The sequence below is a fragment of the Chiloscyllium plagiosum genome, chromosome 9 (genome assembly GCF_004010195.1).
Source record: "Chiloscyllium plagiosum isolate BGI_BamShark_2017 chromosome 9, ASM401019v2, whole genome shotgun sequence".
Taxonomy (NCBI): Eukaryota; Metazoa; Chordata; class Chondrichthyes; order Orectolobiformes; family Hemiscylliidae; genus Chiloscyllium; species Chiloscyllium plagiosum.
In genome coordinates, this window is record NC_057718.1 from 90,943,927 (window position 1) to 90,970,538 (window position 26,612).

At 41.7% G+C, this 26,612-nt stretch overlaps 1 protein-coding gene across 3 annotated transcripts in view; it reads left to right on the forward strand.

The window, feature by feature from the left end:
• Window positions 1-204: 204 nt before the first annotated feature.
• The window catches only part of LOC122553052 (ras and Rab interactor 2-like), a 159,106-nt gene continuing 132,698 nt past the window's right edge, over window positions 205-26,612 (forward strand). For all 3 annotated transcript variants that reach the window (XM_043696521.1, XM_043696520.1, XM_043696522.1), the window contains exon 1: window positions 205-342. The gene's annotated coding sequence lies outside the window, so the exon portion shown is untranslated. The remainder of the gene's footprint in view (window positions 343-26,612) is intronic.

Sequence of the window (26,612 nt, forward strand, 5' to 3'; positions counted from 1 at the left end):
CTGGAAATCTGAAACAAAAGCAAAGAGAAATCAGCAGATCTGTGCAAAGAGAGAGAGAGAGAGAGTTAAAGTTTCGTGTCCACTCTGAGTCTGAAGAGTTTCTCCAGCAGTCCTCTGTTTTTCTTTCAACTTTTGTTTGGCTTTCTCTGTCTCTTTGAGTTGTTGTGGGTGCCGGAGCGCTTGCGCAGTGGGATGAGCTGGTCAGAGAGCGGAGTGAGCGAAGCTGGAACCACATTGCTCTCTGTCTCTTCCCCCTCTCCCTCTCTCTCTCTCACTCAGGGCAGCTGTCACTTTGTGCTGGGAGCTGGGAAGTAGTGAAGCCCCCTCCCTCTGGGGACGCAGGTGAGTGCTGACTGACCGAGGTGCTGGGGGGAGCTGAAAGCAGAGCTGCCTGTGTATTTGGTCGAAAAGGGAGAAGGTTCTTTTTTTGTTGTTGTTTTGGCTTGCTGCGGCTGCCTTTTGTTTTTGATGCCCTGATGTGAGTGAGCAGCTGTTTGACCGAGTTCTGGTCTGCTTTCGGCCCCCACTCTCTCACAGAAGTGTTTCATTTTCTTGTGTTATTCTCTCTGCCTCAACGTGTTTGCCCTGGTGACCAGCCTTCATGGATGGTCAGAACCCCGTAACCTTGTCAGGCAAGGAACTCTGAATGTACTGGGGGAGGGTGGTCCTGTGGGGAAGGCTCACTGCTTCAGTCTGTGTTGGTGGGGGGGGGGGATATGCGTTTGTTTGAAAGGCTTTGATCGAAGGATGGTGGTGTTGACAGTACTGATTTCTCATGGGATGCCTTTTTAAAGCCTTCTGGTGTGTGCAGTACAGCTGAAATTAATTCTTGTGAAAAAGTAACCTGGATTAACCTGTGTAGAATGCTGATATTATCTAATCAACAGCAATCTGCTTGTTGCTGTTCATTCATTTCTCACTTCTAAGCTCATTTCATGCGTACCTCTTCCTACATATATTTGGCCACTTGTTTATAACTGCCAGGGTGCAATGTATTACGACTGCTCTCAATGCCACTGTGGTGCCTTTGTTATCTTGTGTTACTGAGGCTGATATATCTTTAGTTCCTTCTGCATTTGTTGCTTTGTTTCTGTTGTGCTCTTCAGTGCTGTTTTACAAAGATTAAACTTCCCGGAAAGAGTTAAAGCTTTGTCTCTGATAAAGACACAAAGACTTAGATTTAACTGGCAATACAGACAAAGGCAGAGAGCTATCAGCTCTCAGACAGCAGGAACTAGACAGAGCCTATGTAAAATCTGTTATGTAAATTCCTGGAATCGAAGGCACTTTATTAACTCTTAAATGTGCCACTGCTGACTTCTTAAAATGCCTTTTGCACTTCTGTTGTGGAATAATAAGCATAACTGTCAGGGATAATTTAATGAGAAATGGATGAAACCAAATGAACTAACATATAATAGCTCAGATTCCTGAGAAGTCTATTGTGTTCAGCTTGTTCACATCATGATGCCCATTTAAATGGTGGATAAACATGGCTGATAATTAGATTATTTACTATGTGGAAACAGGCCCTTCGGCCCAACAAGTCCACACCGACCCTCCGAAGAGCAACTCACCCAGACCCATACCCCTACATTTACCCCTTCACCTAACACTCGGCAATTTAGCATGGCCAATTCACCTGACCTGCACATCTTTGGACTGTGGGAGGAAACCAGAGCACCTGGAGGAAACCCACGCAGACACGGGGAGAATGTGCAAACTCCACACAGACAGTCACCCGAAGCGGGAATTGAATCCGGGTCCTGGTGCTGTGAGGCAGCAGTGCTAACCACTGTGCCACCGTGCAGCCTAAAATAATAAAGAGTCATAATGGAATAGTGTAGGTAAAATGGGTTTTAGATTGGTTTCACAAGTTGGTGCAACATGGAGGGCTGAATGGCCTGTACTGTGGTGTAATGTTCTACGACTTTCTGGATTGCAAAGGTTAGGAGTTACTATGTAATAAATGTCTGCAGCTGTATGTTTTGCATTTCTTCATAGTCTAAATTTTCAGCCTTAGATTATAGTGATTGCTATGGCTGAAATCTGAGAATTTGCCTGCTAATTAACAGTATGCGACATCTTTGGACAATGGAATGGAAATGCAGGTAGTAGTTTCTAGCAAAAATATTTCCCTTAAATATTTTGGCATTACATCTGAGGTCCAGCATTGTGCAAAATTTGGTGGTTTCACCTTGGAGAGTTTCCCTATTTCTAAGTATCTATTTCAGTACCGGATGTTCAAATTCATCTTTTAAAAATCTTCATTCCTTTCGATGTGCTGTAGTAGTTCATTTCAATTTTTTTTGTACTGTTGACTCTGGACCCCCTCCCAATGTTTTTATTTATTCATTCATGGGATGACAATGTCACTGGCTAGGCCAGCATTTATTGCCCATTCCTAAATGACCAGAGTTAACCACGTTGCCGGAGGCCTGGAGATTTCCTTCCCTCAAGAGAATTGGTGAGCAAGATTGATGTTTTGTTACCATTAGGCTAACCTTTTACTTCATATTATTGTTGAATGTAAATTTCATAATCTGCAGTGGTGGCATTTGAACTCAAATCCCCAGAAGAATGTGCTTCTGGTTCAGTGACGTTAACACTACGCCACCATCTCTAGCGGTTTTTCTAGTGTTTTTTTTTCATCCCTTGCCACATCGCATATAAACTGCCAACCTTGTTTTTAAATACTTAGTTCATCTCATTTCTAAGATTTATGTAACATTTCAAATTTGTCATCGTCACTTAGTTTCTTTCAATATAGTGCTTACAGTCACTACAGTTACAATTACAATAAATATTCACAATTCATATCAAACAGTGTCTGTTGCATACAGTCTGAATGGTTTCAACGCAGGAACACAAGGCTGGAGCAGCAGTAGAGCATGGCATCCTGTTGAGCCTACTCTGCTACTCAGTACAATAAAATAGGCTCTTGTTACAGCAAGCAGGAGCCTTGAAGTCAGGTAACAGGTAGTAAGTGTGCAAGAGTGAGCCAGGTAGGTTCATCTATACCTATACCTTTTGCTATACCTTACAGTTGTGTGTTGATTGTCGCTGGACTATTGTAGAAACACAGCTGTGAAAAACCATATACTTCTCAAACATTAAAAGATGGATTATTTAGGTGTGTGTGGTTCTTGTTTGATCCTGGCTGAGTACACATTTTGTAATAAATCCAGAGAAGGAACGGCAATCCATCCTCCTGCATTTTAAGCATACCCATGGGCAAGACTCTCTTTCCTGCTGACTTAAGCCATTCTTTAAAACTTTGGTCACCTTAAAAGGATAGTTGGAAGCCAATCAAATGTATGACTCATCCATTCTTACTACAGGTAGTACATATCCTGCTAGTCCTCAATCTAGGGGACGTTTTGTGGCTCCAGGCCGACTATTTTATTAATATTAGGAATGACTGTGAAGTATACCATGGCTCAATGCAAATGAACAATTGAAAGAATATTACATGCAAGTCCGGCATCCAAAACTATAATACCACAAATACCCTCTGCTGTCTTGTAGGAGCACTGAAAAATTGCATTATTTGTCGAGGTCGAGGTAACCTTCAACTGTAGGTTCTCAGTGCTGAATTCATCTTACCATCTAAGTGTATCAGAATTGCCTTTATTCATTGTTCCACTTTTGATTTAGAGGCTTGAGCTGTTTGCCTGAGGTGAGTTGGGACGGTTGCACATGAAGTGACTTTCTACAATAACAACCCAGTTCTTCTGGGGACTGAGCATCTCACTCGGTGGAGCTGCAGTTTGGTTGGTTTCAGACTTGCAAATGTGTCATGATGCTGACTTGAGGGGAGAACTTTCTGGATTTCTGATTAACCAGACCCGCTCAATTGTGGTCTCCTTGTTATGGGAAAGATTTTGCTAAACTTGAAAGCGTGCAGTATAGATTTACCAGGATGTTGCCGGGGTTGGAGGGTTTTAGCAATAGGGAGACGCAGAATAGGCTGGGGCTATTTTCCCTGGATTGTCAGAGGTTGAGGGGTGACCTAATAGAGGTTTATAAGATTATGAGGGGCATGGATGAGGTGAACAGGCATGGTCTTTTATCCCCAGGGTAGGGGATTCCAAATATAGAGGATTTAGGGTGAGAGGGGAAAGATTTAAAATTGACCAAAGGTGCAAAACTTTCACGCAGAAGGTGGTGCATGGATGGAATGAGCTGCCAATGGAAATGGTGGAGGCTAGTCGAATTGCAACATTTAAAAGGCATCTGGATGGGCACATGAATAGGAAGGTTTTAGAGGGATATGGGCGAAATGCTGGCAAATGGGAGGATATTCATTTAGGATACTTAGTCGACCTCGACAAGTTGGATCAAAGGGTCTGTTTCTGTCCTGTACACCTTGATGTCTCCAAAACAGTGCAGAAGTGTTGTACCTTTACTGAGTTCCCAGCATTAAAATTGCTCACGTTGATGAGCACAAAATATCATGAGAAAAGTCTAATTTTGAGGATTATTTAATGTCCTGGAGTAAAGATCTGGTGGAAGCTGCAGGTATTGGAGTAGGCCTTGCTTCACCCACAAGTTACTCAGTGATTTTTGAAACTGAAACAAATGGTTATGTGTGATAGTGCCATTGAAAGAAAGTTAAGTGATCAGTTGTTTCTGAGGCTTGGAGCACTAAATGACATTTATGAAGTGTTTAAAATCTTATTCAATGGGATAGATTAACATCGAGATCAAGCAATTAGGTGCGGCTTTAGCTTCATACTGAAAATAGAGATGGGCGACATTTGACAGACAAGGTAAAGGAAATAATAGTAAGGAAGTGTTCAAGAACCATCAAGACGGTTGAGACCGTGTAGGGGAAGATTAAGAAATGGTACCTTTTATCAAGGTAGGGGAAGCCACCAGAGCTTGATAGGAGCCAAGGGTGATTGTAATACACACCCTGTTATAAGGGAACCAACACTTGCAAACTAAAAACTACCTTGCACGGTGGTTGGAGATCTTTATTACCTGATGAAGAAGACCAATGTGCAAGAAAGAGTTATCAGTTGTGAGAAAATAACCTAATATCTGTGACCCACTCAGACTAATGAGGAAAATGACTTTTGAGTGAGATCTCTAACTGGGAGCAGGTGAGGACTGCAGATGCTGGAGATCAGAGTCAAGAGTGGGGTGCTGGAAAAGCACAGCAGGTCAGGCAGTATTCGCGGAGCAGGAGAATTGACATTTCGGGCACAAGCCCTTCATCGGGACTCTAACTACCTGATCCAAGAGAGCAAAAATAAACTGTCGGAAATTAACATTCACGGCTGTGGCAAGAGACCACAAAATATTTTTGTACTTATTCAATGAGTACAATCTAATCATAAGCAGTGCTGGACCTTTTGATTAATGTAGAAAGTGAAGATCTCCTTGCCAATCCTTTCCTGTATTAAAACCTGTGAGCAGAATGTTAGTAAGACCAAAACACAATGCATTTTACCCTTGCTTCAGAGTGCACTACAATGGTTTTGTTTTAATTCATTGAAGGGCTGTGGGCTGAGCCAGCATTTACTGCCAATCCCTGACTTCCCTAGAGAATGTGGTGGTGAGCTGCCTTCTTGAATCGCTGCAGTCTGTTTGTCATGGGTACGCCCACAATAGTGTAAGGGAAGGGAGTTTCAGGATTTTGACCCAGTGAGACTGAAGGAACGGTGATATGTTTCTAAAGTCCGGATGATGAGTAGCTTGGAGAGGAATTTATAGGGGGTTGGTGTTCCCATGTATCTGTTAGGTAAAAACAATGACTGCAGATGCTGGAAACCAGATTCTGGATCAGTGGTGCTGGAAGAGCACAGCAGTTCAGGCAGCATCCGACGAGCAGACTTTATCCTTCTAGTTGACAGTGATCATGAGTTTAGAACGTGTTGTTGGGGGATCCTTTATGAATTTTATGTCCTGTTGAATACAAGCAACAAGAGAGCCTCCCACACGCCTCTTTCCAACACTGTTGGAAATTGGAAGCTCCTGGAATACAGGTGGTTCTCCAATAATGCCGTAGTTGCGTTCCAGCAAAAAAATCGCTTAATAGAAATAATGGGGTCTATGGGAAAAGTGAGGTTGGGGCAGACCAGCAACAAACATCACTCATTATCGCTCAAAAATCACCCAAAAGTCTAATGCAAAGTATCGCACATCCTGAATGAAAGTTGAAAACAAAACAAAAGTAAATTTAACACAGTACATTTAAAAAGATGTAAAAAGATGTTTGCTGCAGTACCTCTCACAGAAAGTTGCTGTGTTGGCAGCTGACATTGGCGCGTACGCAGAATGGTACAAAAACTGGAACAAACGTTATGCATGTGCTGACACTGGAGTGTGCGCAGAACGGCAAGAACGTAGACACATGCCCAGAACAGCGTGGAAATTTCGACGTGCGCGTGCGCAGACGAAGTGCATGAACCGATCCCCACTAGAATTACACTATTGCTGACTGAGGTAAATATTCTCCAAAATCCCGTGCCCTAATTCTTCAGCGACGTCGTATCCAAATCGCACTGCCAAAACATGCGTTATCCCAAAACTACTTTATCAGTCTAGGAATAACAGGATATATTATGCCATTTTGTGGACTGCAACCACTTTTTAATGATGAAAAGCTACAGTAGGACCTTACTCCAAAATCTTTAAGGTCTTGTTTGATTACGCAGTGCTTCAAGCACTTGTGTGACCCCTCTCTAGTTATTCTGGCAGCAGACTTTCATCTCTTGCTCCATCTCTCTTTATGTCAATCTGATCTTAATCTCCTCCTGCTGCAAATATTCTGGCTGTTTTGTTCATGTGAACTTTGGGACTTTGCCTTGAAGCTTTGAGATCTCTATTATGTTCCATCCATAATATTGTAAATATGTTGGTTGATATTAAAGAAAACCTCTCAGTCTTATCCCTGCCTTCGAAAGTTCTCACCACCCACACTATCAGAGGCTTGATATTGTGCAATCTGATTCTTATGGCACAAAATAAACATCTTCTGGGGACAGAAGATATGGCTGCGCAAAATGATACTTTTCGTTGTTGGGAGTTATTTTAGAATACCAGAAGGAGATTTTCAATTTCGAAATGCCTAGTTTCGATGATGTGTGTTTTTCTCGTTTTGAGGCTCTTATCTCTTCTGCTTCTTTTTTTTTTACCATAAAATTCCATGTACTGTGTTTCTGTTCATTTTTTTTTTCATTTGTTTGCTCCAACTTATTTTTATTCTTTGTTTATGTGGTTCCATTTTTATAGTGTGATGTGTTAGTTATCATGGTGTGCTTATGCATGGTGCTAAACAAGACATCTTGCGCCAAGCACTAAAATGATCCAGAGTGTTCCCAAATTTTTTTTCTCATTGGCTTCTGTCCTTTTGTTCACTCAAAGAACAAAACCTGAAACAATTTGGTTTTTAAACTGGTAATGAATTAAGCAATATGCAAATTTGATTGATTTTAATATTTTGTGTGGTAACACAGTGAGCTGTGTGTATTCTAATATGGTAAATTGAGAGCAAAGGCTTAGTTTGATTTCTGTCCACTAATTTACTCAGCTTTTCAATGGATTAAATGCTAGTTTAAAAATGCTCCTCTGTAAGGCTCTGAAATTTGAACTACGTACAGACACCATCTCACAGCCCTTGAGAATTGACTTTTGATGTTTAAGCTCCACAGGAGGAGATTACAGTGTGAACCTGCTGTGAAGTGTTGCTGTTGGCATTGTGGATGGTAGAGATGGATAACTAGGGTGCGTACATGGACTTTGAGCCTGTCATAGTCTCTTCTTGTCAGCGTTATTGAATATTGCTAATGTCTGCCTACGCACTGTTTTGTATTGCATAAAAGATAATACTTGCACATGCTATAATTTTCCTGTAATTCCCTTGGGGATAAAGAATATAATCACACGATTGTAATGGCTGAGTAAAAGAGAGGATGAGGGATGGATTTCTTAAGGAAGTGGCTGCAGGCAAAAAACACACAACAAAATAATACAGGATTGCCTGCGGAAATTACTTTGCAAAGTTTCACACGACACAAGGTAAGAAAATGTTGTCATTTTCACTCATTTATAAGGATTCATTACAAGCAAAAGCATTTGAAAATGATTATTTGTACATTAGAAATGCTTTAAGCTTTAAATGCAACTGACTTGTAATGTCATACTGTTTCTGTCTTCTCCCTGTTTTTAGGTAGCCTTGTGTTCCATGGATATTATTGCACCAAACAACTCTAACCTCTAAACTCCGAGCTTCCATTATCAGTCTTCCACCTAACTCTCCTCAAAAGTTCAATTATCTGCAGTTCCTTCCAATGACTTGTTCATCCTATCTATAAATCCCACCACCAGCTATGTTCATTTAACTTTGATCCGTTAGGCAGCTTTGGTGTGTATTTTTAAGGATAGGCATTGGGCGCAGTCAGAGCACACTTACTAGATTGACACCTGGAATGGATGGGTTGCGTTACATGGGTAGGTTGGACTGATTGGTTTGTTTCTTTTTCCCCCTATTTCTTCTTTCCTTCTCTCTGTTTGTTAAAGTCACTGTCTTTCACAGAAGTGACCTTTAGTTTTACTTTGATAATCAGTACTTTCAGTTATAGAACCTGTGTTCATCAAGATTAGAATGTCTCATTCGCTAATGAATAATGGCTATGACGTTCTGATTACATATTAGTGATGTTAAGATGCGTTATCACCTCCCTAAAAGGACTGTAGCAAACATTTAGACATGATTGATTTACTACTGATCTGAAATAAAATTATTGTAGGTACAGACACAAGTTGTGGGAGGTTTGCTTTATCAAGACTTCCAACTATTGATTTTGGGCAAAATCTATGCATGATTATATAATTTTAGTCATATTCATGTTGTTCGTGATTCACTGCTCTGAGTTTAAAACATCTTCTTACTGTCATTAAATCTATTGAATAGTCTGTTATGTTGTGAAAGCTGATTGAAAAACTCAGTTTGTAATCCTGACAGAATTAGTATCAATTTCTCCAACTGCTACTTTACAACCAGCCACACCAATTACACTTGACATTGCTGCCATAAACTGTAGTGGTACTTGCCAGTGTTTGATCCAAAGTGTCACCCTGCTCTGTAATCTGAGCTGCTTTAATTTACTCCCACAGCAAGACCATCAATTAATAAAGAAAAAAGACATGCAGATGTACGTCACTTTTGAGACCACTGGACATTTTGACAGCTGATATAAGTACTTTTAAAAGTGGTCTGGTGATGCTGCATGAAGGATGAACATTAGCCAGGACGGTGGGAATATCTCTTTGCTATGTTTTTTAGAAATAGTAATATGGGATCTTAGGCATTCACCTGCTGAGGGAGCTGGGATTCAACGTCTCACCTTTAAAGACTGCACCTCCAAAAGTGCAGCATTTCCATTGGTACTTCACTGGCATATCAGCTTTGGATTCCAAAGTGGGATTTGAACTCCAAGCTTTGTGAGTGAGTTGACAATGCTACCTGTTGGGTTATGTACCTCAGTCAGTATTCGTTATGCCTTTTAAGAAACAAGTTCATGACATCACCACCATCACAGCATGTAATCTGAGGGTATAAAGGTCTCAGACTCCAGATCACTTGAAGCAAGATAAACAACCCCAAGCATGCTTTTTTGCTGGAACTGAATAACCTTATACTAGCCCAGGTATGTGCGTCTGTGAATGCAAAAATTGTATACAATAGCCGGCTGTAATAACTATCCGTTGGGCTCTTCAATACCACATTATCTACACCCTGTTGCTGCTTCACACCTAGGATGGCATAAGTATTCCTGCTTCGGGTAAAATAACCTGCCAAAGGAAAAACCCCCCGAACCATGGCTGACGCACTGAAAATGGCCAAAGGCCTGAGCCTGGAGCTTAGGATATTACACTTGTCATATTTGTTCACATGAAACTGTGCCATCAAAATTCATTGTATATAATTTTCTAATTTTGTGGCTTCTGAATCAGTTACCCATTTTCAAAGCATTTTTATTTCATCCATCTGATGGATTAGATTGTGTTTTCCTTAAGGAAGTTAACACTTTTGCAAAATCTTGTGGGTGGCACAGTGGTTAGCACTGCTGCCTCACAGCGCCAGAGACCCGGGTTCACTTCCAGCCTCAGGCAACTGTCTGTGTGGAGTTTGCACATTCTCTCCCTGTCTGCTTGGGGTTCCTCCGGGTGCGCGGGTTTCCTCCCACAGTCCAAAAAATGTGCAGGTTAGGTGAATTGGCCATGCTAAATTGCCCGTAGTGTTAGGTGAAAGGGTAAATGTAGGGGAATGGGTCTGAGTGAGTTGCTCTTCGGAGGATTGGTGTGGACTTGTTGGGCCGAAGGGCCTGTTTCGACACTGTAAGTAATCTAACCATGTCATCATCCTGTTCTGTTTCACTATTCTGCAGAAATAATTGTCTATCTGTGTTAACTGAGACCAATGAGAAAATAAGTCTTGCATTCAATATTTAAGAACCCTTTAGGATTTGGCAGGCTATGTCTGAAAAGGGAGAACGTTGATGATGGAAGTAAATTGGTAAGAAATATAAAACAAGCACAGGAGCTTCTACAAGTCTCTATAAAAAGAAAGAATCGCTAAAGCGAGTGGAGACCATTGGAGGATGCGTCTGGGCATTTGATAATGGGGAGCAAGGTAATGGCAGATAATTTAAACCAGTATTTTGCATTGGATTTCACATAGGAGGAAACTGTAAACATCACAAAGATATCAGATAAGCAAGGTGCTAATGGGAGGACAGGTCTCATAACAGTCTCTATCGCAAGGGACAAACGAATGGAACTGAAGGCAGGTAGGCCGCCAGCATCTAAAGGCCTGCATCGCAGGGTTTTAAAGGAAGAGGCTGCGGAGATAGCGGAAGCTTCGGCCAACAAATTCCAGAACATTCTGAAAGCGTTCCAGTGGATCAGAAAAATGTTCACGTGATGCCCCTGGTCAAGAAGGGAAGGAGACTCAAAGCAAGATACAGTAGGTCAGTTAGCTTGATATCTGCTGATGATAAAAATGCGCAAGTCCATTATTTAAAAAAGGAAAGCATAAATCTAATCAAAAAGCATCAACATGGTTTGGTGAAAGGGAAATCATTGTTTAACGAATTTGCTTGCAATCCTTTTGAGGATATAATAAGTAGAATTGATAATGGAAACTGGTAGATGTGTCTATTTGAATTTCTAGAACACATTCAATAAGGTGCTCCATTTATTAAAAAAACAAAGATTTAATGCACAAGATAGGAGCTTGCAATATTGGGCCAGCACAGATTGAGGCTTGGTTAACAGTTGGGATTAATGAATCTTTTCCAAGTTGGAAAGGTATAACTAACAGAGTATCACAAGGATCAATCCTATTGTTTACCCACGATATTCATGACTTAGAGGTGGGGGTGGGTTGTTGGTGAAGAATATAATGTATCAAAATTTACTGATACAAAAAGAGATGGAAGCACATCTTGTAAGAGGACATAAGGAGTCTGCAAAGGGACACCGCTTGAGTGAGTGGCAAAAAGACCTACACAGATGGAGTTTAATACAGGAAAGTGTGAGGTCATGCACTTTGGAAGGAAGAATCAAAAGGCAGACTGTTACTTAAGTGGAGAGAGACTCATAAAAAGTGCAGCACTCAGCAATCCGGGTGTTCTTGTGCACAAAATACAAAGTTAGCATTTAGACATAAATGGACTTATTAGTGATAGACAGCATGGTTTTGTACAGGTGAGGTAGTGTCTTACTAACTTGATCAAGATTTTTGAGAAGGTAATAAAGATGAATGAGGGAGAAACGTTTGATGATGTCTACATGGACTCCAGTGAACTCTTATGGCAGACTGGTACAAAAAGTGACATCACATAGTACCAGGGGTGAGCTGACAAGGTGGATACAGAACTGGCTTAGTTATTGGAGACAGAGAATAGCAGTGGAGGGATGTTTTTCAGAATGGAGGGTTCTGACTAGTAGTGTTCCACTGGGATTGATGCTGGGAGCTCTGCTGTTCGTGATCTGCATAAATGATTTGGAGGAAAATGTAGCTGGCCTAATTAGAAAGTTTATGGGTGATACAAAGATTGGTGGGGTTGCAGATAGTGAGGAGGATTGTCAAGGGAATATAGAAGGATATAGATCGGTTGGAGACATGGGGAGGAAAATGGCAGATGGAGTTTACTCTGGACAAATGTGAGGTGATGCTCAATGGAAGTTCAGGTACAGCTGGAAATTATACAGTGAATGGCAGAACCGTGAGGAATGTTGATGTGCAGAGGGATCTGGGTGTGCAGGTGTACTAAGGTAGTTTGTAAAAAAAAAAAGGCCTATGGAATGCTTACCTTCATTGGAAGGGGCATTGAGTATAAGAATAGACAAGTTATGCTGCAGCTTTATAGAACTTTAGTTTGACCACATTTGGAATACAGTTCTGGTCACCACACTACCAGAAGGATGATGTGGATACTTTGGAGCGCTTACAGAAAAGGTTTACCAGGATGTTGCCTGGTATGGGGGGATATTAGCTGTGAAGAAAGGTTGGATAGACTGGGTTTGTTTAAACTGAAGCGCAGAAGGTTGAGGGGTGACCTGATAGAGGTTTATAAGGATTGTGAATGACCTGGATAGAGTAGAAATATGAGCCTTTTTACCAGACTGGAGGGGTCAATTACTAGGGGACACAGGTTCAAGGTGCATGGGGCAAGTTTTAAAGGAGATGTGCAAGGCAGGTCTTTCACACAAAAGGTGGTGAGTGTCTGAAATGCGCTGCCAGAGGAGGTGGCGGAAGTAGACACAATAGCAGCATTCCAGAAGCACGGAGATGAATACATGAATGGGAAGGGAATAGAGGGGTACAGACCCTGTAAGTGAAGGTTTAGCGTGGAAGAGCAAAATGTGGCAATGCAGGCTTGGAGGGCCGAAGGGCCTGATCCTGTGCTGTATTGTTCTTTGGTCTTTGTTCTAGTACTCAGGTCCAACAAGTAGAATCTTGGCTTTTATTGCCAGGGGATTGATTAGATTCCCTACAGTGTGGAAACAGGCCCTTCGGCCTAACAAGTCCACACCGGCCCTCTGAAGATCAACCCACTCAGACCCATTCCCCTACATTTACCCCTGACTAATGCACCTAACACTATGGGCAATTTACTATGGCTAATTCACCTAACCTGCACATCTTTGGACTGTGGGAGGAAACCAGAGCACCTGGAGGAAACCCACGCAGATATGGGGAGAATGTGCAAACTCCATACAGACAGTCACCCAAGGCTGGAATCGAATCTGGGACCCTGGTACTGTGAGGCAGCAGTGCTTAACCACTGAGCCACCTCAAATTGGAATTGAAAGACAGAGAAGTCTTGTTACAACAGTACAGAGTGTTAGTGAGGCCATACCTGGAGAACTGTGTATAGTTTTAGTCACTGTATTTTAGAAAAAGTATATTGCATTAGAGGGTGATCCCAGGGATGAAAGGATTGTCTTATCACAAACTACTAAATAGGTTCGTTCGAGTTTAGAAGAACGAGTGGTGATCTGATGAAACGTACAAAGTTCTGAGGGGCTTGACAGGCTAGATGTTGAGGAGATGTTTGCTGTAGTTATGATGTGGAGGTGCTGGTATTGGACTGGGATGGACAAAGTTAAAAATCACGTGATACCAGCTACCTGACGAAGGAGCCGTGATCTGAAAGCTAGTACTTCCAAATAAACCTGTTGGACTATAACCAAGGGTTGTGTGATTTTTAACTTTGCAGTAGTTGGCCGTCTCAAAATAGGGGACATATTCACAGAATGAGAGAATGCTCATTTAAAACTGAGATGTGAAGGAACTTCTTTTCCCAGAGATCAGTGCATATCTGGAATTTGCAAGTTCCTCATACTCCTCAATATTCCAAAAAAAACTATCTACCTTCTTATAGAATCCCTATAATATGGAAACAGGTCCTTCAGTCCAACAAATCTCCACTGACCAGAGAGTTGTGGCTGGATCACAGAAAGTAGATTAGATTAGATTAGATTAGATTACAGTGTGGAAACAGGCCCTTCGGCCCAACAAGTCCACACCGACCCGCCGAAGCGCAACCCACCCATACCCCTACATTTACCCCTTACCTAACACTACGGACAATTCAGCATGGCCAATTCACCTGACCTTAAGTACTTAAAGAGCGGCACGGTGGCTCAGTGGTTAGCACTGCTGCTGCACAGTGCCAGGGTCCCAGGTTCGATCCCACCCTTGGACGACTGTCTGTGTGTAGTTTGCACATCCTCCCCGTGTCTGTGTGGGTTTCCTCTGGGTGCTCCGGTTTCCCCCCTACAATCCAAAGATGTGCAGGTTAGGTGAGTTGGCCAGGCTAAATTGCCCATAGTGTTCAGGGATATGTAGGTTAGGTGTGTTAGTCAGGGGTAAATGTAGAGTAATAGGGTCAGCGTTTGGGTGGGATACTCTTCGGACGGTCAGTGGAGATTTGTTGGACTGAAGGACCTGTTTCCATATTATAGGGATTCTATAAGAAGGTAGATAGTGTTTTTTGGAATATTGAGGAGTATGAGGAACTGGCAACAAAGTGGATTTGAGGCCATGGATCGATCAGTTATAATCTTATAGATGAAATCTGAGTCAAAGTACAGAGCTAAGACTTTCTGTTATTAACAACCACACTTTGTTTGCTAATCCTATAATTTGCAAGTCATCATTTTAAATCCTGAAATGAAGTGTTCTGTTCCCTGCCACTCCTCTTCACTTTGAGCATAAAATGCATGCCAAGTTTAACAACAATTTGCTGCCTTTCAATTAATTCATAGAATTAACATTTTTATAGAGTTAGAATGTATTATTTTCTAATCACAATAATTTTAAATCGAGAGAAGTGTATTCATAACACTGGTCGACTCCCAACCATTCTGGCACTTTGTTCGCCTAGAAGCAATTAATAACTGTTATACCTGGGGATGTTTAGATTTTAGAAACAAAAATAGAAACTGCTGGAAAGGTTCAGCCTACCTGGTGGCATCTGTGGAGAAAGATCAGAGTTAACATTTTGGGTCGAGTGACCCAAGGTTTTATATGCAGCCAGAATCTCTCAAGTAGCTGACTACAAGGTAATCCAGAAATGTCAGATAGGTGAAATTATGAGAGAAGGGTGGCACGGTTGCTCAGTGGTTAGTACTACTGCCTCACAGCACCAGGGTCCCAGGTTCGATTCCAGCCTTGGGGAAACTGTCTGTGTGGAGTTTGCACATTCTCCCGGTGTCGGCATGGGTTTCCTCCGGGTGCTCCGGTTTCCTCCCACATTCCAAAGATGTGAAGGTCAGGTGAATTTGCCGTGCTAAATTGCCTATAGTGTTAGGTGCATCAGTCTGATGGAAATTGGTCTGGGTGGGTTATTCTTCGGAGGGGCGGTGTGGACTGGTTGGGCCAAAAGACCTGTTTCCACACTGTAGGGAATCTAATCTAATCCAAAAAAACCTAAGTGAGCTTGAATCTCACGGATTCTGGAGCTTCTCATATTTCGATAGTGGGAGTGCTACATACTGATGCAGGGTGCATCGGTATTTCAATTATATGTGTATTTGGTGACAGAAAAGAGTGAAGTACAACAGACTACCTCGGACTTTGCCCTGATACTAAAGAACTTTGTAATTTCTGTCAGTTAATTAATAATACTTGCAGGCAGTTTGGACTTCTCAAATTACAGCTAGTTACTTTTACAGGTATAGAGTGTTTTATTTCTTCCATCCGTTACAATTTCATACGTTGTTAATTACGTAAAACAATGACAGCTGCACTTTGTAGCCTTTTAGAAATGTCATTATGCCCTTGTTGCAAGTGTTAAGCTGAAATTGGATTTCCTGATCGATAATTCCCAAAGGGTTTGTCATAAGCTTAAGAGATGTTTCAAGCAAAAAGATGACAATTTAATTCATTGGAGAAAATCTGGCGGAGATATAGGAAGCAACAAAGCTAATTTCACTGTCTTGAGACCACTTATCAGTGGGCTTGAGACTTTCTCTGCTTGAAATATTTATTTAGTCTTCCCAAGATGTGATTGTCTCTGTCTCTGCCCTCAACCATTCCCCTAGACAAAATATATTCCCCAACAACGAATTGCACAAAAAAAGTTTCACCTAATCCCTCTTCTCATCTTTGGCAATTTTAATATTGATTGCACCACAGTAGAAAGTGAGGACTGCAGATGCTGGAGATCAGAGTCGCGAGTGTGGTGCTGGAAAAGCACAGCAGGTCAGGCAGCATCCGAGGAGCGGGAGAATCAACGCTTTGGGCATAAGCCCTTCATCAGGAATTTTGGGAGTGTCTGGGGCGTGTTGCCAAAGAGACCTGGGGTCCAGCAGCACAGTTCCTTGCAAGTGGAGTCACAGGTATACAAGGTGGTGAAGGCGGCGTTTGGCATGCTTGCCTTCATTGGTGACAACCTTTGGTATAGGAATTGGGATTTCATACCTGATGAAGGGCTTATGCGCGAAACGTCGATTCTCCTGCTCCTCAGATGCTGCCTGACCTGCTTTGCTTTTCCAGCGCCACACTTTCGACATTGATTGCACCACACACAGACACACACACATCACTGAGTACCTAACCATTGGAAATAATGTGCCCTTTCTCTCTTTTTTCCAAAGTCTTGATAATTTGTTAACATTGATATAATTCCATCCAACTTTCTCCTCTTCAGTGGAAATAGTTCCAGTTCTCTCCAACTCATTCACATTCTATACTCATTCATTGACCTACTGGCACACTGTACTCAATTGCATTTATGAAAGATAGTCCATTGTTTATTTTGCAACGTTTATAGTTTAATCTTTTTGCTTTCATTTTCAGCGAACTATATATATGAATATAAATATGTTTGTCCATACCTTTTGCCTTTCCATTTGAATGTTCACTCTAGTTCCTTGTTTGTCTTCTAAAACGCATTGTCTAGCATCTTGCATTGCTTCTCCTATCTATCTGTTATCTTGAGGTCTTTTGTAATGCTTCCAGCTGCTTATTAAATGTCCTGTTTTGGGGTGATTAGTAAATTTTGAGATTGTACCCCCTAATAGAAGATCGTAGAATCATATAGCATAGAAACCGACCCCTCTGTCCAACTCATGCACGCTGACCAAACATTCCAATCCGACCTAGTCCCATTTGCCAGCATTTAGCCCATATCACTCTTAAGCCCTTTCTATTCATGTACCCACCCAGATACCTTTTAAAATGTTATAATTGTACCATTTCCTTTGGTAGCTCATTCCATACATGCACTACTCTCTGCCTGAAAAATGTACTTCTCAGGTCCTTTTTACATCTTTCCTCTCTCACCTTAAACCTGGACTCCTCCAGATTAGGAAACAGACCTTGGTAATTCACTCTATCCATGCCTATGATTTTATAAAACTCTATTAGGTCACCCCTCAGTCTCTGACACTCCAGGGACAAAAAGCCCCAGCCTACTCAGCCTCTCCCTACAGCTCAAACCTCCAGTCCGGGCAACATCCTTGTAACACTTTCCTGCATCCTCTCGAGTTTAACAACATCTCTCTACAGAAAGGCAACCAGAATTGTATGCAGTATTCTAAAGGTTGCCTTATCAATGTCTTGTATAGTTGCATCATGACATCCCAATTCCTATACCAAATGTTGTGATCAATGAAGGCAAGCATGCCAAACGCTGCCTTCACCACTCTGTCTAGCTGTGACACCACCTGCAAGGAACTGTGCACTTGCACCCAATGTCTCTGTTTGGCAACACTCCCCAGACACTCCCAAAATTCCTGACGAAGGGGTTTTGCCCAACATGTCGATTCTCCTACTTCTCGGAAGCTGCCTGACCTGCTGTGCTTTTCCAGCACCACACTCTCGAATGAACACTCCCCAGGACCTAGTTAAGTGTTTAAGTCTTGCCCTGGTTTTCCTTCCCAAAATGCAACACGTGACATTTATCTAAGTTAGATTTCATCTGTCATTCCTTGGCCCATTGACTCATCTGATCAAAGTCCTGTTGTACTCTGAGAGAACTTTCTTCACTGTCAACTACACCACCTGTTTTGGTGTCATCTGCAAACTTGGTAACCATACCTCCTATATTCACATTCAAATCATTTATAAAACATACCAAAACCAAAAATAAATTCACTGTTAATGCCTGGTTACATGTAACTCCAATTCCCTTCCACACCCCCTATTACCAAACTTTCCACACATGCTAATTACCTCAATAGCCTCAATAGCTCTAGCAAGTCTTCAGGAGCGACCTTTTTGTATGTAACATTTCCTGAAAATCTTTTATCTATAATATTCAGTTTACACAGTTATCCCTCTTAAAAAGAAAGTTTGGATGTTTCAAACAAAATCTGCCTTTAACAAACCTGTTCTGGCTATCTTAAATCAACCCATTGCATTTGATTGATGTTTAACATATTTGTCTTTCTTTCCTTCAGTGTCATTTCCCATTTTGGATGGGATCTCTGATTTATTTTAACACCCTCGGATGTATAACATCCAGTTTCAGTGATTTATTCTCTTTAAATTTTACAACTACATTTCCACATTGTTTCTTCTGTTTCTCAAATTACACTCTCCTTCTCACTTACAGCATCATTCGTGAAAGCAGATGGTGTAGGGGTAATATATTAGCATGGATAGGGAATAGATTGGCCAGCAGAGAGAAGAGACAAATAGGTCATTTTTGTGTTGGCAATCTATAACCAGTGGAGGACTGTGTAGGGATTGGTGCTGGAGCTATAACTAATTACAATCTGTATAAATGACTTGAAAGAAGGGACTGAGTGTATGGTTGTGAAATATGCCAAAGATGCCCAGAGAGGCTGGAAAGTAAGTTGTGACACTGACAGTTTATGAATGGTTTTGAGTGATTGGGCAAAAATAGAGCATAATGTGGGAAAATGTGAACTTTTCCACCTTGGCAGGAAGAATTGAAAAGTGATATATTATTCAAATGTAGAAAAAATGCAAAGCTCTGGGGTACAGGTAGATCTGGGTCTCTTGGTACAGGAATCACAAAACTTAGCATATAAGGCAAATGTGATGTTGCAAGGAAGGTGGATTATGAAAGTAGAGAGTATAGAAGGTGAGGCCACATTTGGAATACTGTGATCTCCTTATTTAAGAAGCATGGAATAGCATTAAAAGCAATTCAAATAAGGTTCACTCAACTTGGTTTGAAGGTATTATCCTATGAGGAAAGACTGGACCTCTCTCTATTGAAGTTTAGAAGGAAGATGGTGATTTTATTGAAATATATTAGATTCTGAGGGGACTTGACACAGTGGATTCTGAGAGGAATTTGCCCCTTGTGGGAGTGACTGAAATTGGGGCTCAGTCCATTAATAGGCATTTTCCATTTATCACAGAGATGAGGTATTTTTTATCAGAGTTTTTAGCCTATGGAATTGACTTCCCCAGAGAGCAGTGAAGGCAGTGTGTTGGATATTTATTGGACTGGGTTAGATGGATTCTTGATTGAAAAGGGAGCCCAAGGAAATTGGGATCGACAAGAAAGAAGAATTGAGGCCACAATTGGATTGGTCACAATCTCATCAAATGTTGGAACAGGCTCGATGGGCTGAATGGTCTACTCCTGCTCCACATTGGTACGTTCATATAAATAACAATCATTTAGGGTGATATGGTGGCTTAGTGGTTAGCACTACTGCCTCAAAGTGCCAGGGACCTGGGTTTGATTCCACCCTCTGGCAACTGTCTGTGTGGAGTTTGCATGTTCTCCTCTTGTCTGCCTGGGTTTCCTCTGGGTGCTCCAGTTTCCTCCCAGAGTCTAAAGATGTGCAGGTGAGGTGGATTGGCCATGTCAAATTGCCCAAAGTGTTCACAGATGTGCAGGCTAGGTGGATTAGCCATGGGAAAGGTAGAGTTACAGGGATAGGGTGCGGGCATGGCTCTGAGTGGGCTGCTCTTCAGAGGGTCGGTGTGGACTCGATGGGCCAAATGGACTGCTTCCACACTGCAGGGATTCTATGATTAATTCAGTTCCGTTGTTGGGCTTCTTTCTTCACCCATAATAATGTAATTCTTTTAATTATTCTTCTAGTTTCTAAGTATCTGTAATTTTTTTGGCCATGTAATCTCTGTCTCCACATTCCTACTCTCTGAATTCCTCCTCATTTATGGACTCTTAGAGTCTCTTTAATGTTACTTTATTACACAATTTGGAGGTGCCGCTGTTGGACTGGGGTGGACAAACTTAAAAATCGCACAACTTATTTCACAATCCTGCACATTCCTTTCAATTTTCGGTTTACTTTTAATCACTTAACTATTCTTTGTTCACTTTGCACCTTGCAAGAGTATATTTATTTTGAATTAACATTATCACAATTAAAGATCTCTGTCAAACTATTGCTAGCTTCACTGTTTAGCCATCTTGAGTGATCAGCATTCTTACCTGATCTTACCTGTTCTCCAGTTAAGCACCCTTGCCTTTGACCTCACATTGTTCTTTAGGTGAAGTTATGTTGCACTTGTATTATTTTCCTTTTGTTCTGCCCTCAGTTATTTACCCAAATTTGTTCAGTTAAACTCTGGGAAACAATGACTAAAAGTAGTCTTCGAGGCAATTTGAAAATTGTTACTCGCTTTATCCCTGGAATTAAGATTTACAAAAAAATCTTTTGCAGTTGTCATGTGTGTTATCACTGTGTTTTTAGTTTAATGCATTTTCTTGTTTAAAAAGTTTGGACTTTCTTGGGGCAACCCAATATAAGAGCCATTCCCAATATAACAACCACTCCACAGGAATTTTGTAACTTTTAAAAAATAGAGCAGACATAGAAATGTAGAAGATAGGAGCAGGAGGAGGCCGTTCAGCCCTTTTAGCCAGCTCTGCCATTCATCACTGTCATGGCTGATTGTCCAACTCAGTAGCCTAATCCTGCTTTCTCCCCATAACCTTTGATTCCATTTGCCCCAAATGCTATATGTAGCCGCCTCTTGAATACATCCAATATTTGGGCATCAACTACTTGCTGTTGTAATGATTTCCATAGGCTCACCACGTGAAATGTCTCCTCATCTCTGTCTAAATGGTGTACCCCAAATCCTCACACTGCAGTTGCTATCGAAATTTCTTGCTAAGATACAAAAGAGCTATCATGCGTGCAGTTTGTAATGGCACAGTTTACTGGCTCGCAGATATATGATGTCCATCTCCTTTCCCTTGCCAATCATGCTCCAAAAGTCTCCCTTCCCTCTTGCCCCTCTCCAAATCATTTTAATACTTATGGTCTAGAAAAATCAAAACTGTATGAAAACAGTTAATGTTTTAGTACATGGAGGAAGTAATGAAATAATTCATTTGTGCTACGGGGAAGTTCCCTGCACATGATATTGTTAACTTTCCTTTTAGCAATAATCATTGTTACTGACCTGAATGTGCTGCCTTAACTGGGAGCTCCAGGGCAGTTTGACCCAGCCTACCTAGCCCCAATACTTGAAACTGTCTCGTATACATTGAGACCTCACTCAGCTCTAGTAATATCAATAGGTCGGATTTGAAACTCTAACTTGTGATAAGTATTGATTTCAGGCAGCCATGAGTGGTGTGATTCTTTTTCTTGAATTGTGCTCACCATTAAATAGGGTCGTAGACAGACATGAAAACAGACCCTTTGGTCCAACTCGTCCATGTGAACCAGATATACTAACCTAATCTAGTCCCATTTGCCAGCACTTGGCCCACATCCTTCTCAACCCTTCCTATTCATACACTCCTCCAGATGCCTTTTGAATGCTAGCCTCAACCACTTCCTCTGGCAGCTCATTCCATACATGCACCACCCTCTGCGTGAAAGAGTTGACCATTAGGTCCCTTTTATATCTTTCCTCTCTCACCCTAAACCTGTGCTCTCTAGTTCTGGACTCCCCGACCCCAGGGAAAAGACCTTGTCTATTTACCCTATACATACCCCTCATGATTTTATAAACCTCTATAATGTCACCCCTCAGCTTCCGACGCTCTAGGGAAAACAGCCTCAGCCTATTCAGCCTCTCCCTATAGCTCAAATCTTCCAACCCTGGCAACATCCTTATAAATCTTTTCTGAACCCTTTCAAGTTTCATAACATCCTTCCGATAGTAAGGAGACCAGAATTGCATGCAGTATTCCAAAAGTGGCCTAATCGATGTCCTGTACAGCCGCAACATGACCTCCCAACTCCTGAACTCTGACCAATAAAGGAAAGCATATCAAACGTATTCTTCACCATCCTGTCTACCTGTGACACTACTTTCATATTGAAGCTGTTTCACTGATAAAGTTTGATTCAACTTTAAATGTCATTTTTTTTTAACAGTCCTAGCCTCTCACTTCCAGAAGTCATGCCCCCAACCCAAACATTGCCCTCTATTTGGGTTTGGGAAGGATTTCCCATTTATCATTCTACTTTTACCTAACAACACCTAGAAAAATAGGGTGAATTTCTTTCTTGCCCTTCCCTAAGTAACTGCAGTCAAATATCTTTCATACGCAACTGTCTTTAGCACTAAAGATAAAACAGCCTTTGCGTGCGCCTGCGCATGCTTGACAATTCCTCTGTTTCTACTACATCCCCCTTCCTCCATTCACCTCATATCTTTAGAAATCTTTCTCGGACCTTGAAATTGGATGACTGGTGCTTCTGGTGAGAAGCCGGTGACGATGAGAATGTGGCAGGCACCCATATAGATGGTGCCAAGCTCGAGCCAGCTGGTCACAGAACTACAGAGAATGCCAGTCTGAACCAAAAGAAAACTGCTGGAGATCACCGCTGGTCAGGCAGCATCCGTGGGGAGAGAGCAAGCTAACATTTCCAGTCTAGATGACTCTTCATCATAGCTGACATGGAGTGATGTCAACTCTGAAGAGTCATCTGGACTTGAACCATTAGCTTGCTCTCTCTCCACGGATGCTGCCTGACCCGCTGTGATCTCTGACGTTTTTTTGATTTCAGTACAGACTCCAGCATTTGCAGTAATTTGTTCCTCTATAACCTGTCTGAACCTAGTTTCGACCAAAAGCTCTGAGATGCAGAGAGATCTGCGTTGTTCTCGTGCGTGCATCTCAGAAGGTAAATGTGCAAGTACAGCAAGTAATCAGTAAAGCCATTAGAATGTTATGTTTTTATTGTGAGGGGAATTAAGTGTGCAAGTAGGAATGTTATGCTTCGGTTATACAGGACATTGAGATCATATCAGGAGTACTGTGAACAGCACTGGTCACCATAATTACAGGAAAATGTTAATGCGTTCGAGGCAGTTCAGAGGTTTATTGAGCTAAAACCTAAATGAGCAGATTGTCTTATGAGGAAAGGCTAGGCATATATCCTCAAAAACTTAGAAGAGTCGAATGTGAATTAATTTCCTGAGGGGAGTTGACCGAGTGGATGTTGAAAGGAAGTTTCTTTTGGGGGAATCTAGAATTAGTGGTGATGGTTTTAAATGTGCAGACCCTTGTTTTTAAACTGAGATGAAGCTTTTTTCTGTGAAGGTTGAGAGTCTTTGGCATTTCCTTCTTCAAAAGGAAGTGGATGCAGAACCTTTAAACATTTTTAAGGTGGAAATACTTTCTGGATTACCAAAGGGATGGAAGATTATCGGGGATTTGAAGGAGTATAGAGTTAAGGTTGAAATGAGATCAGCCTCGATCTTACTGAGTGGCAGGAATTGGATCATGACTGACAGCACTATACACCAATATAGATTTATTCCAGCCCAATAGGAGGCCATTTGGCACGTTGACTCCATGCCAGCTCTCTGTAGAGCAATCCATTTCCCTGCTTTATCCCTGTAGCCCTGCAAGTTTATTTTCCCCAAGTGGCCATCACGTTTTTTCTTTTGAAATTGTTATTTTGTGTCCCAATTCCCTCCAAAGCAACTAGTTCCAGGTCACTCCCACTTGCTAGGTAAGGAAACTCTTCATTGCAACCGCCTCTAACTTTTTCCCAGAGCCTCAAGTCTGTGTCCTGCAGTCATTGTTCCATCAGCTAATGAAATCAATGTTTCTTTGTCTATCTTACTAAACCTGTCATTAATCTAATACTTCTGTCAGAGCTCATTTGCTACAAGAATCACTGCAACATCTGTAACCAAACCTTGCAGTGAAACTAATTCATTTATGGAATCATTCTGGTCAGGATGCTGTAGTTGCAGCCTCACTAGAGCGTTACACCGATAGTGAGTATGTCTGTTTACTGGTCTGACACGAGAGAATGTAAATCAGTTAATGTCCTTTGGATAGAGAGCTGCAGTGAACATGCCAGCCCCAGTCTGAGAGGAGCCAGGTTATCTTTGTCCCATGCTGAGGTTACTATCACAGCTGCAGCATGCACATTTCAATGAGAACAGCATTTCTACTCTCTGAAATCTTGAAATCAGCAAAGAAAAACCCTTCAGCAGCTACTGCACCACCCTTTCCCTTGAAGCAACTACACTACAAAAAGCAGCAAACACTTGTAGAATCAACCAGCAAGGTAATCAATCACCAATTAACCTGTAAGTTCTTGATAATCAATTTAAATACATGCTGGCTCAGGATCTTTCCTACACTTAAGAGGTACATGCACATGTATAAATTAGGAGCAAGCCATTTCACTCTGCCTCCCCATTTCATAATGTTGAGGCTGATCTGGTTGCAATCTTCACTTATCCTGTTTGTGCTCATTCTTTCACTCCCTTGTCAGCTGAGCTCCAAATCTCAACTGCCAAAGCAAGATATCCTGATTAAAGTCACTGTCTGACTGTTCTGCATACTTCCAGCAGTCAGTGATTGGCAGTACCTATATAATTTTCAATGTGATTCATCCTTCACCTTGGTGCATACACCCTGAATGTCACTCTGGAGCATCAAGGTCTCTCCTAAACTGGGGTATTCTTTCTGTATTCTTTCTTTTAAATTTGAGCTTTTATTGCCCATATTGATTACCCTATTGAGCCAAAGAGAGGAACCATATGACTGTGCTTTTGTATTATTGAGCTCAAATCACAATAGAATTCGGCGAAGTGTCATTGACAAAAATTCAGCATTGATATCGCAGGTGCTATCAGACCACTAGAATATAACGTGCGTTGGTGTCTGAGAAACAGCTGTTATGAATGCAAAATATCCTAGCCACTCCCTATTATCTGTAGCTCTGGCAGCAGTCAGGTTAAGCCAGTTTGATTGAAAGTTTGATGTCACACTTGACCCCAAGAAGACATTCCAGTCTCCTATTCAGAGCATCACTAAGGTCGCTGATCTCCGCGACATCGCCCTGAATTTTGATGCTGCTTCGACTTGTCGGGTGCTAAATCCCTCAATCATTTCTTTGCTGCCTCTGGACTCTGCTATTCCAACACACTCACAGCTGATACCCCACAATCTATCCCCTTGAAATCTGGGATCGTCCAAAACTCTGCTGCCTGCGTCTTGTAGCAAGACCCATTCACACATTCGCCCTCTGCTTGCTAATCAGCTTTACCTCTGGTTGACCAATTATTTTAAAGAGTTGTTTTCAAATTCCTCTACTGCCTTGCCTATCCCTGTGTCTCTCATCTCGGTCAGCCCCACAGCTTATGTGCACTCCTGCAATCCTGGCGTCTTGCGTGTTCCCAGGGATAATTGCTCCACCACTTGACCCATAAGCTCTGGAATTCCCTCCCTATGTCACTCTGCCTCTCTACCTTTAAAACCTTAAACCCTGCATCTTTGACCAAACCTTTGGTCATTTGACGTAATATCTTATTGGGAGAATGTGAGGACTGCAGATGCTGGAGATCAGAGTCGAGAGTGTGGTGCTGGAAAAGTACAGCAGGTCAGGCAGCATCCGAAGAGCAGGAGAATCGATGTTTCGAGCATAAGCCCTTCATCTGTAATATCTCATTGCATAGCTCAAGGTCCTACCTAATTTCGGGCCTTCAGGTGTTTCATTCCACTCAAAGTAAAAGTAAAAGTTGTTGTTTCTACGGAGTGGTGTTCTGGTATTTTGAGAAAATGGTTAAAAAAAATCTCTACCCAAAGAGTCCTAGACTAAAACCTCACAGATGGTCCATCATGCATCAGTGTCAGCTCTTTGGTAGAACACTCCAATTATTCCCACTCCTCTGCGCTTTTCCTGTAATTTTGTAATTATTTTCCTTTCAAGTTTTTGTTTGAAATTTACTTCCTCTACTTTCTCAGGGAATATATCCCAGACCATCAGAGCTTGTAGCAAAAGAAAATTCCTGGTGTTGCCTTTGGTTCTTGTAACAACCAACTTAAATGTGTCTCTTCTGACTAATGACAACTCTGACACTGAGCTGTTTCTTCTTATTCCCTCTGTCAAAGCCATTCATGATGAATTCCGATGAACTTTCTCTGCTTTGAGTGGGCCCACACCAGCCCCCCTACTTCCCTCGAATAGCTAATGTAATAACAGCTATGTCTTATGTATTTGTTAAGATTCACCAGACTAATTTCTGTGATGGTAGGATTATCTGTATGATGAGAGAGTTGGTCAAGTGGACCTGTATTCATCAGAGTTACAAAGAATGAGGGGATCCCTTTGAAATGTATAAAAATTCTGACAGAGCCAGACAGATCGGATTCAGGGGTGAGGTTTTCTCTGGACACGTACCCCATTCCCGCCCAACTCTG